The sequence below is a fragment of the Phoxinus phoxinus genome, assembly GCF_949152265.1.
Source record: "Phoxinus phoxinus genome assembly, chromosome: 17".
NCBI classification, from domain to species: Eukaryota; Metazoa; Chordata; class Actinopteri; order Cypriniformes; family Leuciscidae; genus Phoxinus; species Phoxinus phoxinus.
Window position 1 is genome coordinate 33,069,485 of NC_136892.1, and position 14,926 is coordinate 33,084,410.

At 35.6% G+C, this 14,926-nt stretch overlaps 2 long non-coding RNA genes across 2 annotated transcripts; both read left to right on the forward strand.

Annotated features, from left to right (window-relative positions):
• The first annotated feature begins 2,082 nt into the window (after positions 1 to 2,082).
• Positions 2,083 to 6,118, forward strand: LOC306984826. Its single transcript, XR_013794654.1, has 4 exons — positions 2,083 to 2,670; positions 2,780 to 2,986; positions 4,924 to 4,978; positions 5,071 to 6,118. It is a non-coding gene; the product is annotated as an uncharacterized lncRNA (long non-coding RNA).
• A 959-nt stretch (positions 6,119 to 7,077) lies between these two features.
• LOC306984645 lies at positions 7,078 to 10,789 on the forward strand. Its single transcript, XR_013794588.1, has 4 exons — positions 7,078 to 7,930; positions 8,111 to 8,316; positions 9,523 to 9,564; positions 9,725 to 10,789. It is a non-coding gene; the product is annotated as an uncharacterized lncRNA (long non-coding RNA).
• Positions 10,790 to 14,926: the final 4,137 nt, after the last annotated feature.

Here is a 14,926-nt window from a genome sequence, read left to right on the forward strand (position 1 = left end):
GTTTACACGAGAACGCTCGCGGGTGAAAACGTAAAAATGCCAGTACAGGAAAATAACATTTCTTTGACAAAAATAAATAAAAAATCTGTCATTTGAGCGACACGCGAAGAGCGGCGAGGGTTAAAGCAGCAGCTTTACCGTATTAAACATGACAAACTGTGTCAGCGTCTCTTTTACTCGCAGTGCTTCACATCGCCACCTAGCCGTCTGGAGTGCACACTACATCCAATCTCACACACTTTTGCGTCTCCATATGCACACAGATCACCCCTCCCCCATAACGCTTGTCTAAACGCAGAATAAAAAGTGATAACGCAACGCCACTTTTGCGTTTTCTCTTCAGATCGTTTTCGTGTAAACATAGCCTTATAGTTAGTTGAATATATGTTGAGGGACCATCAAAATAAAGTGTTTGCAGATATTAAGCAGACAGTCTACTAATACTCTAATGACAGTTAGTTGATGACATTTACATTTATTCATTTAGCAGACTCTTTTATCCAAAGCGACTTACAAATGAGAAACAATAGAAGCAATTAAACTAGCAGTAGACCAACAGTATGTAAGTGCTATGACCCTTCACAGTACAATCCAACGCAAACATCAGCATCGTGTTCAAACTTGTGACTCCATTGTTTGTCTTTAGGCAGATCTAGATCTGGTGTATTTTCAGACCACATAGTCTCTGTTTGGAAAACACCAGCGATTGATGATATCTGCAGCTCACGGAAGCTTGAGACCAGTACTGAAGAGAAACCAATGCAGTATTTTCTATTGTAATGCTTAACAATAATACTTTACTTTTCAATATTACACAAGTAAAAGTATGATTTTTAAAGTATAGGCTACTTAAGTATTTTTTAAGTAAAAGATTGATCAATGAACCATGTTTATTATTTATTCTAGCCTGCATTAGTCATCAGCCAGCACTAATAAGAAAGATTAGTGCAGACATTTAATAAGTATTGATCTGAAAATGATTTTATTACCAAAACGTATGACACACTATCAAAACATTAAACTTAAATATAATAAAATATTTTAGTTTTTAAAACAATTAATTTGAAAACTGCTAACAGCGGGGGAGATGCATGAACATTAATTTGCAATATTTTACCTGAAAATATCATACAGATGGTGACGCACAAATGCAGACATGTCCACATTCAAGAATTGTAATCAGCTCGCCCTTTTAAGGCAATTTAATTCACAAATAATGGACACTCATGGTGGGGGAAGGGGCAATTATTCAATTAATATTACAATTATAATAATTATTATTATTTTATTTCAACTAATGTATTATTTAGTAAATTAATCAAATTAATTTACGCGTGCGCACACACACACACACACACACACACACACGAAACCTCATACTGTAAGCCTGTAACATGTACAGTACAGATAATAGTTGTAAAAACAAAGTTAATGTGTTCAATTGTGTACCTTCTTGTTTGTTTGTGTTCATTGTAGAGCTAAATACGACATATCCGAAGCGCAGCCGCAGAAAGCATGTCTCAGACAGCGTTAACACTGAATTGAGTTTTCCTTCTCATCTTCTTGCGCTTGAATACACAAATTATGTTAAAATTCTCTCATTGTTAAGGAATCGAGGATTCTAGTAAACATAATCAGTGTCTAAACTGAATGCAAGAAGTTGAGAAAGACAACGCATGTGTATAGTATCAGTTTATTGGATCTGTGCATTATTCTTAAAGTGACAGCGGCCTAATATTCCTGCTGGCTGCTGCTGTCTGTGTTTTTAATATTAACTGCAAAAGACAAAGAAAAAAAAAGTCACTCACTGCTCTTGACTGAATAACCTTTTTAATTTAAATAATGATTTATCTTCAGGTATCACTTTATTTTACAGTCCTGTTCCTCATACATATACCTTAACCCATGTACTTATATAATATAGTACATACAATGTCCAGTATTTTCTTAAGTACAATAAGTACACGCAAGTGCACGTACTGTCAAATAAAGTTCAACCAATCTTTATTTAATGTACAGTTAAGATTATATGGAGTTTTATATTAGATTACTTTATTCAATTTCTGCACCTGAAAAGCACTGTTCATTTAATTTGTATCTTTGTTCTATTGTATTTATTTGTGCTATTGCTTGTAATTTGACAATTTGTTCTTTACTTGTTTTTACTAATCTTAGTTAGGTTTTGCTGTGGTATTGAAATTGGAATATTGTGAAATTTCACTTGTACAGCATCTACAATTTGTGGATTTTGGCAGGACAAGTCCTCGACCGGGCCAGTAGAAAAAAATATAATGACTGAATGAACATATGTCAGACCAATATTTGGTCATTTTTAGAATATCAATAGCCAATAACTGCATCTGCTTGCCTGACTAAAAGAGGCATCATCTCTTTCGTGTCAATTCAAGAAATATTTTGAAAGAAAAATAGTAATTTGTGCATTTGCCATCATTAAATTACTATAACAGCCATAGATGTAGATATCTGTATCTTCTTGTATCAGTCAGTAAAAAAACACACAAACTGTCTGACCAAAACCTTGTGTATACAGATCATTATTATACATCCTGAAACTGATCATATCTTACGGTTCCTGTAAACATATTCTGGTTTATATTGAACCTCTCAACCTCAGAGAACTCAGAGCTGCAGAGGAGATTCTTTTACAAGGTTAAAATGACTTTATTCTTTAAAAAATGCATTGAAATCTCAATGAAATAATTGTAATAAATGCAATTTAACTTTAACTCTTACACTGCACCTCTATTGTCTGCCACAGATAATGCAAAAACAGGATTTAAGATAAATGAATGCATGGCAGCAGATCTGTGGAGCATCACAAACTGCAGAAGAAGTGAATATCAGGACAAGAGAGAGAGAGAGAGGAAGATGACAAAGACAGATGATGGGACACAAACTACAGATCCAGGAGAGAAACACCAGAGTCGAGTCAGACGGAACAGCATTGACAGCGGAACACCAAACTGTGAGTATTTAAGATAAAACACGGTTACACAATATTTCATCCAAGTTTCTCTAGTGCCACTATAGCTAATGCTACGCCAACCGAGGAAATTATTAGTCTTTTTTAGGGCTGTCAAAAGATTAAATCGCATCCAAAATAAAAGTTTGTGTTTGCATAATATATGTGTGTGTACTGTGTATAATTATTTATATATATAAAAACACACACAATGTATATATTTAAGAAAAATTGGTTATATTTATATATAAAATATTTATATATAATATAATGTATATACAGTATATAAATGTAAATATTTCTTAAATATATACATGAATGTGTGTGTATTTATACACAATAATTATACACAGTACACACACATATATTATGCAAACACAAACTTTTATTTTGGATGCGATTAATCGCGATTAGGGGTGTGACGAGATCTCGCGAGACTAAAATGTGACGAGATTTCTCGTCGAGTGAAAAGCTGTGTCGCGATATCGCCATGATTAGCAAAGAATTTGCCACGTTCACATTACATTACGGTGTACACCGCGGCACCGCCTCCACTCACTGTCGTTTTGCTATTGTATTGTAAACGTCTACTCTGCTCATCCAGCACGAGCTGCAGTCGCACACAGACTGTGACAGTGCTGCAGGAATCACAGTTCACTGATCGCGTTACGATGGCGGAGGATTTGTTACGCAACAGAGGTCGATCTGAGATGTCTTCTGAGAATGAGATGTCTTAATATGTCTGAGATGGCGGTTCACACAGAACGTGTTTTTCCATTCCAGTGCGGTACTTTTCCATTGTTTTTCTATGTAAACGCGCTAGACGGATGTGTAACCTTGCGCTCGCGTCTTGCATCTTTTGCAGCGTCTCGCGCATGACACAGCGCTCTAAAAACGCGGCGCTCAAGTTAAAATCAGTTCCCCCATTCTACGTAGTATCGCATTTTACACAGCAAAAACGCATTCTGTGTGAATGTCCCCCTTATCTTGTAGAACGCGCGTTCAGCACCGCCACTACGGAGTGAAAATTAAAGTAAAACACGATGCGCGCAAATTAGACTGCATACAATAGCCCGTCTCCCAATATCAAACCTATCTCTGGACGTTGTAATTGTGGCTCTGGTCTCTGCTTACACTTTGAATACAGAGAGAGTTGGCCTACTTTGATTATGGTTGCACTTGCACTTAATTATCGTTTGCACTAATAAGACTAAGACAAACTGTTGTTTTATACAGTTTTTATTTCTATTTTCAATTTGTGAAAAGTAGTTTTATTTGGAGGTCACACACAGCCTCAGAAGTTCTGGAAGCTCATAATGTACAGTAAGGTCTGAAGAGACTCGTGTGAAATCATACTTGAGAGAAGCTAGTCAGTTGAGTTTGTGGTAAAACCTTTACAGTGCTTCTATATTGTTGTATTTTAATGTATTTGATAATTCATACTCAAAGTAGAACTGAAATGACATTCATTACAAGATGATTTAGTTACAACATTTCAAAATGCACCTGCAGACTATTTTTCCAGTCATGAATTTTGTCATTGAGGAGTTCTATCAAATATTGTGCAAAAATCTCGTCTCGTCTCGTTCTCGTGAACCCAATCTCGTCTTTGTCTTGTCTCGTGAGATAAGGGTCTCGTCACACCCCTAATCGCGATTAATCTTTTGACAGCCCTAGTTTTTTATCATTTTTAACATAAGAGTGGACGTGACTGTTTTACATTTGAATGTGCAAGGCTTTCGGTGTCAGTCTCCGGGTTTTATTTAGCAAAAGCAGTTCATTGTGCTGCTGGATGCTGGATGTCATTTTTTAATTATTTGAATGAATTAAGGTACTAAAAAACACACTTGTTTGTCGCACATTAGTTTTTACCATTCACATTAAGTGTGTCACACAGAAAACACTCTCTTTCAACGGATGTTTCTGTTTTTACTGTCTAGTTTCTCAAGATCCAGACAGTTTCATTCTGATGTTTCAGGGAGATTTACAGATTAGGTGACATTCACTATCACATACACACAAACTAAATAAATGATACTTTACTGACAGTCACTGTGTGTGTTAATGAGTGTGTTCTCTTCAAACAGGTGCAGCTCCTTTATCCGGATCAGCAAAATATTCCTTAATATTCAGTCACTGATTAAAAAGTGATTGTTTTATATTGTTTATATTTGAGCATTATTATAGACATTATGCAAATATTATAGATCAATATAATCAAATGTTCATAGTTAAGACAGACACTGTTACAGAATAAGATGTGTATGAATGGGTTTAAAGGGATAGTTCACCCCAAAATGTTCTGAGTAATAATTGTGTCATTAATTACTCAGCGTCTCCCTCATGTCGTTCCAAACCCGTAAGACTTTCATCTTCGGGACACAAATGAAGATCTTGTTGATGAAATCTGAGATTTGACTCGATTGACAGATACGCAACTACTACTTTGACGCTTCAAAAAGCACATAAAGCGATAGTAAAACTAACCCGTGTGAAATGAGCAGTTTAGTCCAAAAGATATCTTCATTTGAGTTTCAAAGATGAGTGGAGGTTTTACGAATTTGAAACGACATGAGGATGAGAGTAATTAATGGCAGAATTTGTATTTTTGGTGAATTAACATTTAATGTTTTTTATTTTTTATGAAAGAATCTGACGATCATTGATGTGTAATCACAGTATTAACTGTATGATACTTAGTAAAACACTAATTGTTTAACTGTATAAAAATATGTATACATGCATGTATGTATATGATTAATTGCAAATCTGGGATACAAAACACAGGAGAGAAACGAACAGCCAGATCTACTAAATACATCTCAAGTACAAAGCTCACTGAAAAACTAGTTTATTTGTATTGATTGTTTGCAGTATTTAATGTTGTACAACTTAAGACAGAACTGTTTAATTTCTAATTGAGGAAGATCATTTCCTAAGTGTTCAGGTTTATAGTAAACTGAGCCAGTGGATATCTTAATAGATATTTTAGGAGTGAATATAATCATTGTGAGACCGAATGTACAAGTATTCATGTTAACAGCCAATATGTAACAGTTTACTTTTGATCAAATATGTATTTTGTATTGCAACAAATGTATTCTAGAATTATATAGTAAAAATAATTTTTGCAACATTCAGTCTATTGGTACATTCTTTATTCCGTTTATCTGTATGTAATGAAACAGAATTAACTATTTAAAAGGAGATAGCCAAGTACTGGTATTCATTTTATTAATTTATTTATTTTTATAAAATGACTTTTACTATAAATCTAATCTATACAAGAGAGAATAAACCTGGTTCACTTTTCATATAAAAAATAAACTGCATTTCTTCTTATTAAAACTGCTTCTATTTTTCCTATTGTATTATTTCTCTCAGTGTGCACAGATGAGGGAAAGAGAGAAATGTGTTTTAATGGATTATTTCATTAAATCAGTAAAATGAATCAATCAATGAAATGAGCCGTGGCAACCTTTGTATTCTGTCCCGTATTCAGTGGAAGACACACACGCACACACACACACACGCACACACACACGCACGCACACACGCACGCGCACGCACACACACACTGTTTAGGCTATGTCTAAAAACTAAAACCTGATTCATACACTAATGTGTCTTTGCTTGCATTGAACACTCATAATAACTACATTTATGCCACAGATTCTGGAAGACTGAGTTGTTCTGGAAAGCTATTGATGGGATGATTCACTGAGGATTAATTTGTCAATGTTTAAATATGTTCATTATGTCCTCAGTTGTATATAATGTAATGTAATGCTGTACTGTTCTGTGTTGTGCATGTTATGCCACAGGGGGGCACTAAAGCGCAGGGCACCGCCATTGATTAGCAGAACATCTCCTGCTGTTAGCATCGCATTGACTCCCATTCATTTTGGCGTCACTTTGACAGCGAATAACTTTACATATGAGGCGTTTAAAAACTCAATTTGTCCATTATTTATTTCTAAAGAAATACAAAAATGTATAAAAGGCTCCATTACTTTGTATCTTACGTTATGGCCCCGTAGAAGCCGTTTTTGTAAAAATAGGCTAACGATTGCGTCATAACTACGCGACTCTCTGTCGCACAGACGAGAGATTCGGAGAAGCTCATGAGCAATCGGGGGTCTCTCGCAACAGAGAATACATTTACTCAAAACTCAATGATTTAAGGAAATATTTCCTACATTTGACATTCATCTTTATCTTGGAGTGTCAGTGTCATTATAATGCGTCTCACGACGGTAAAGCGAGGAGAGAAATAAACGCTCGTGTTCAAGTGTCCTGTGTGGAAATACGATGAAATGTTGGTGTTTCCCGGCTCCAGTGTTATCATGAAGTCAGAGGAAAACCCGGATAAATCCCACAGAAATCCACACGAGACTCCATCTGCAGGAATCTCTTTTTCTGTTTTGAAAAATGTCTGTTAATGTTGGTTTTAGGATAGTTATGATCATGGTGACGAGTGGAGCATGATCTTGATCTGAGAGTGAATATATTACCTTTATATTGTTGCTCTCATACAGGAAGTGCTTCTGTATAACTATTGCTAATATGTTAACAAATTAGTATGTTAGCAGATTAGCTTGTTAAAGCTAACTAAGTTAATACTAATACAATTGTTCACATTGAGATTACATGAAAGCTTTAAGTTAATTGTATGAATTAGTGTACTCATACATTTTAATTTTTCTTAACTTGACAGTTTACTGTGTGACTGATGTGTGACTGGTGTGTGACTGATGTGTGACTCATTTCACTGTGGGATTCTATAGTCAAATATAAAACTGAAAGCATGAGGAGGGTGTGGCTTAATGAGTCTATGTGTATATAATACTGAAACGGAGTAATAGCACCAGATGAGGAGTTTAACCCACTTTACAGAAGCTGATCTCTCAGATCTGCGTTGGAAATCCTATCTTTTCTGCTCATAAGGTAATTCAAACACTTTATATTTAATTGTTTTGTAAATAGATTTTTATTAACTCATTTATTTAAATCCAGACATGTATGTCTATATTATATAGTGAAACTGAAATATAAACCTGTAACCTCAACAATCATCAATTAATATTAAACTTCACTCTAAACTGAACACTTTATTCTTCTGAACAGATATCACCAAAAGCAAAATATATGAGAAATGACTGAATGGGAGAACATGTGGAGCTTCACAAACTAAGAGAATTAAACATGTGGACAACAGAGAAAAAGAGAAATGGGGAACAAAAAAGACAAAATGTTACAATCTAATGAACCAAAACAGAAAAACACGTTGAGACTAGTCAGATGCAACAGCATCAATAGCGGAAAACCAAACTGTGAGTATTTATGATGTTTAATATCAAACTGTCATATTTCATCATCATCTGTGTTTCATCTTCTCTGTAAATGTGTAAAATCAATTCTAAACTATTACTTTTCATTCATTATTTCGGTATGAATATAAAAGCAACGTTGGTCATAAGTTTATTTTTAATTTTAATTAAAAAGATGTAAAAAAATAATGTTTTGTCTATTTCACTAAACTATATGAAACATATTTTATTAGCCTACGTGAAATTCAGCTCACGTCTGTTTTGCTTCTCGTCACTAAAGGCACGTTTATGGTCTTCTATCCCTAAACATGAGATGAAGAGGCTATAATTCCTGCTCGCTTTAAAACACATGAAATTAGTTTTAATTTGTCATATAATTTCGCCTTTTTGAACTGAAAATATGCCTATGTTACGTGATTCGTGTTATGTAATAGTTTACTGTCATTGAGGGGACAAGAAACATTAACAAAGCCGTTTTCATCATATTATGCACAAGAAGATTAATAATGAATATGTAGATATTGAGAATTAATATAATACAATGTGTATTCAGTAAATTAAAAGAGCTCCGCTTTAAGAGAGGAAGAGACAGGGCAAGATACAGAAACTGAGAGAAAAATATATTGAATATATAAAAAGAATAAGATATATGTGTATAAAGAAAAATAAAGTGATGAGATGAGGAGAGAGATCTACTGCCCGCTGATGTGTTTTTAAAACTTTTTCTTATTCTTTTTTGGCCTTGAAATGTCTTGAAATGCACATATGTAGATCAGAGAAATCCAAAAAAAAAAACTTGGGGGAACCCCAGAACCCCAGAACTACCTCACATTTAGGACCGCAGTGATTATAAAGCCCTGCCATATGTAACTATAGTTGCATATTGACATGCATATCCTTTTTTTTTTTTTACTTGGTTAATAGTGAGAATTAGACCCTAAACTAAAACATTACCTTTTATTTATTTTGTACATCATAGCCTATATACCTTCAATGGGGGATGAGCTCCCCCTAAGATAAAAATCCTAGAATCGCCCCTGCTTATTCTTATTATGTTAAAAATACTCACATTTTGTATATTCTGGAACTTGAAATGTATATCCACAACTGTAAGCATTTGATTCTTTCCATCGCAGTGACACGGATTTATTAATTATCGCTGTTTGAGCTGGAATTGCTATAATCTGATGTTTGTGTTTTTCATCACAGTTTCTCATGTTTCATCGCTTCATTGTGAGAGTGACAGAACAGGTGAGACACACACACACACACACACACACACACACACACACACACACACACACACACACACACACACACACACACCATATACAGAGAAATAGAGTGAAAACTGAAGCAAAAATCTGATGTTATATTAATCTTTGTGTTATATTTGTGTTTCTCCTTCCAGAAAGCAACAGTGTGATTCATCTAACCTGAATATTCTCCATCATGTTTCTTTTTCAACAAATAATAATAAGTTCATGATTACGACATGCACTGTTATGGTGCGTTCACACCGGACGCGAATAGCGCGTCAGACGCGAGTGATTTCAATGTTAAGTCAATGCAAAGACGCGTTACCCCTCATTCACACTGCATACCGACATGGTTTTATTCCGTCCTCCACACGGTGACAACTCACACCAGGAGCATTTCAGAAGCGAAGCGACAGGGGAGAGCCTGCTGACATACTGTCTCTCAGTATGGTACTGTAGCTGTAGCCTACTGAGGCCGAGAGAAAGGGAATACAGCGGATCATAAACACCGCGCAGAGGATTATTGGCTGCCCTCTTCCCTCCCTAAAGGACCTTTACAACTCCCGCTGCCTCAGCAGAGCCCAGAACATTGAAAAAGACCACTCTCACCCCGGTTCCCACCTGTTTAAACTGCTGCCCTCTGGTAGGCGCTACAGATGTTCTAAGTCAAGGACAAATAGACTCTAGGACAGCTTTTTCCCCAGAGCAATAATTACATTGAACACGCATATGCACTGAACACTTGGACGCACTGACTTATTATTTTTCTTAGTTTAAATATTTTAATTGTGTATTACTTCGTATTATGTATACTTATATTCTTTTATTTATTTTTGAATGTACCATGCACCTTATGCAGAAGCTCTGAAATTTCATTGTATCTTGTGTACAATGACAATAAATAAATTCAATTCAATGAATGTATTTTATATATAGTAGGCTACTCTTTATATTTGAGTGTATATACATGTGCAATATCATGCAGTACTTACTGCTTATACTGTGCAATATTTTTATGTGCCACTTTGTACTCAAAGTACTGTCACTTTGATTGGAGCATATTGTTTATTGATGTATTGTACTGTATATTATTCTACTTAAATTGTATTATTTAAATTAAATGTTAGTCCGCACAAGCTATATGTGATGTTACCGTAAGGATTATATTAAGCTACACCATTGTATAGTGACAATAAAGAATCTTGAATCTGCTTTTCTGAACAGAGCTGCTTTATTGTGGAATTGAACTATTTTCATAATTAATTATCTTTACATGTTATTGAACTGAACTGAATCAACACTGAACTGAGTTCAACTCAAATATTGTCTAAATCAGATTTACAGCAGATTTGAATTCTGTTTGCATCATTGATCATCACTGCTGTTTATGACTGTGGTTTAAAACAATCTGTATCTTAGTAGAGGAGACAAAACTTTAATACACAGAGACAAACTTGTAAATAAAGTAAATGTTGCGAACACCATCCGCATGACTGGTGTGTAAAGCAAGTGTAAACACACACCGATAATCATTGGCGATGCAATCGAAGACGTCACATGTTGACTACGCCATACCGAAGAAAAAGCCCTGACAGCGAATGTGAGCGGTTAACTGACCATACAGATCCAGAGACAAATCAATAGAAAGAGTGTGATAAATGAATAGAACGAGTGACATTAATAGAAATACCTCATACCTGGAGTAAAGTAAAAGGCTCTTCAGAGAACCGTGATTTCCAGAAGAAGTCTGTAAAAAGCAAACATCCAAAGGACCGCATACTTATACTCCCTACATCAAATCCAACAATAGTTGAGGAGAGAGGCAAACGCAACACAATTTACCTTTCTATTCACCTAACAAGAACAAATATTCCTTATGTTGTTCAGTCACTGATTAAACAATCTGTATTTTATATTTTAGCATTATTATCTATTATAATAATACAGATTCATGTAATATCAAGTTCATGAAAAGGCACAGTTACAATATTATACTATAAAATATTTGTTAAATGTTCACATCTCTCCACATCTAATTCCTAAAAACTAGAAAAGACACATTTTAAAAACACAACAACAATATAGAGTTTACCTTAACCAATCACTTAACGAATCATAACGACCAGAAGCCCGTGTGTTGAAGTTTGGAGATAAACATGCGACTCTGATCCTTCATCAGCAGAATTGGACACCGCTGACCTTCATATCTGTGCAGTTTTATGTAAATATGAAAATATGCTGAGATATTCACCCATTTTTCCACTGACATTGTTGAATTTGTAAGGTCACAACTCAGTAATGGTTATGAAAATCAAAAGCTCATTTGATCAAATCTGTGCGGTCTGAAGATGTGAGCTATCAGGGCCGTAGCCAGCCTATTGAAAGGGGGGGTTCTTTTTTCCCCAAAAGTGGACCTTTTTGCAGTTTTTCTCCACCTTTTGTATTTAATTATGATGGTTCAAATACTTCATTTTGGTGACTTTTTATGCACTAATAAATAAATAAATAAAAAAAAGGAGGTGAAAAACTACTGATCATGTATAGGCTACGTTTTTTTAATTATAAGATAATTACTTTTGTCTTTTTCATAGAACATCAAATAGCCTACAATATTTTTGTAAGTGGAGCTCGTTACCTCTAGGGGGGTCCGGGGGCATGCACCCCCGGAAGATTTTTTTTTTACATTTTAAAGATAAATTCATTAATCTGGTGCACTTTGAGTCACCTTAATTTACTGAAGACTACAAATTATATTATAATATTAATTCTCAATGTGTAGGCTACACATTCATATTAACCTGTGCCTTATATGATGAAAACGGCTTCGTTAATGTTTTTTGTCCCCTCCCCTCACAATGACAGAGTAACGTTTGCCTTAACTAATTATTATTAGCTACATTAAGTTACATGAATCGCGTTACATAGGGCCTATTTTCGGTTAAAAATGGCGAAATTAGACAAAGTTTATTAGTTTGCCTGATTATTTCTAACATGTATGACCTAAAACAGCTGTCAAATATGAAATGTTTAGTTTAGCTACTTACATCTTATCTGCACTTGAGCATAAACTACTGACGCGTCGAGGTGCGCCTCGCGATGCTGCTAAAATGCGCGCTCAGCCGCTTCTGTGAACATAAAGCCCGCCTACTTTGATTTGATTGGTCATCTCAATTATTCTGACATTGACGGGCAGTGACGGACCAATGAGGCTCAGATGAACACACACACACCCTGTCCTCTGTTTCTGACGTGCGCTCGGTGCGAAGCTATCTGGACGTGCCGCCCGTATATCATATTAATTTGAAACAGCAACCCAGAATATTTGTCACAAGCATTGATTAAAACAATGATGACAATAATCACATGAAATTTTTTTTTTACCGACTTAAATTTTGGACCTTAGGCAGTGAGGGGGGGTTCGTTCGAACCACCCCCTGCCTACGGGCTTGGCTATATTTAATGAAGACATCACAATGACTGATGACACAGCAGATTCACAGTCAAACACAAAGAGCTGTTGAATACACTAGTGTGAAACACGTCACGTCAGCCCCTTTCACACATACAGTCTTTAACGTAAATTACCGGTAAGAGATCATGTGTGAACAGGATACCAGTAAGAAAAGTTGTAACATTACTTGTTAATTACCAGTAATGTGCTCTGTGTGAACGCAGAATGAAGATTACCGGTACGAAGTCAGATCGCGCTGCTGATGCAGAAATCAGTTTTCAGCGGCTCTGGGCCAATCATAAAGTTCTTATGGAGATGACGCGATTATTCTGTGCTGTTTACAGTACGCTTTTTAATACCTTATCTACTTAAATATGCGCTAGATGATCATCTTTACCATTGCGCGTGCGCTACGTCTTGCAGCTTTTTCAATGCGCCTTTTCATTCATCAGCGCTGAGGCTCTGCAGTTGGACACTGATATACGCATCTCGTGTTTTTAAAGGTGCGCTGTGTAATATTTAGGAGGATCTGTTGACAGAAATGCAATATCATATACATATGTTTTCAGTGGTGTATAAAGACCTTACTTAATGAGCCGTTCTGTTTTTATTAGTTTAGAATGAGCATTTCTCTCTACACACACCGCGGGTCCGCTTACATCCACATGTTTCTACGGTGGCCCTGAGCGGACAAATGCATTTCGTCACTATGTTCTTCACGCAAAGAAGCTAAAGCTAAAGTCAGCGAATAAAACACTGACACAATGATGAACGAGTAACAATAATATTCACAATAACTTATCATTTTCTGAATAATTAAGTATAATTTCTTTATCTTTGTAAAGAAACCACATTGCTCAACTGGCTACTCTCTGCTGTCTCAGACGACGACATCACTTCCTGTCGGCCACCGTAACGTCTGTTGGATGCAATTCACATCTTCACCACTAGATGCCGCTAAAACTTACACACTGCACCTTTAAGAGCAAAAACAAGTTCTGTTTGGTCATCCCTTATTTAAAAAATGTTGTCAAATTGATCTGATAGTGAAACTAAAGCGCTTCTCCTCATGCGGGCGGATGAAGACAACACTGTGGCGTTTAGTGATCACTTCCGATGACTGACATCACTTTTACACACAATGGGTCTCATTCATGAAACACGAGCAGAACGAATTTTTGTGTAAATCGTGTGTAAAGTGGTTCTGGCGTAAATTTTCGGATTCATTAAAATGTTCGTATTTTCCAAATGTTAGTTGGTACAAAAGAAATCTACACCTGCTCCCAACCACGTGTAAATAGTGCGTTTAACTTCCGAACGTTTTGCTCATAATAAGGCTGCATTTTAATTCACCTAATCGGGTACATTTACACACAGCATTTTGAAAAAATATTATTATATATAGCAATACATATGTTTTTTCTTTTTACTTTTATTATGAGAGCCAGTAATAGCATCTGCAAACAGTACACTTTAATAAAATAATTAATTGCTTTCAATAGGGCTTGGATATATTTTTTCGAAGTGAACTAATTCGTTTTTTGCAGTCGCTTCATGTCGAACCATTTTCTTTTCACTTCTGGGACTGTTCGATTAACAGATGAAACTCCATTAACTGCATCTGTATGCTGCCAAGCTTCCTTTTTTTAGGACCTGATACGCCACTATAGGCTACGCTTGAAAATAAAATGTGGCGTTTTTAATGAACATCTGATAATAAAACTTAAATTGTTCTTTTTCATTCGCTTTTGAGAAGACATGTTGAAATCCTTCGTTTGGTGTCATAATATGATGCCCATATATAGTTGTCAGTCGGATTTAATGGGCGGGATTTATGGTAATTGAGAATGAGCGTGCACGCGCGTCCCATTTACGACTGATTGGAATTCATAACACACACACA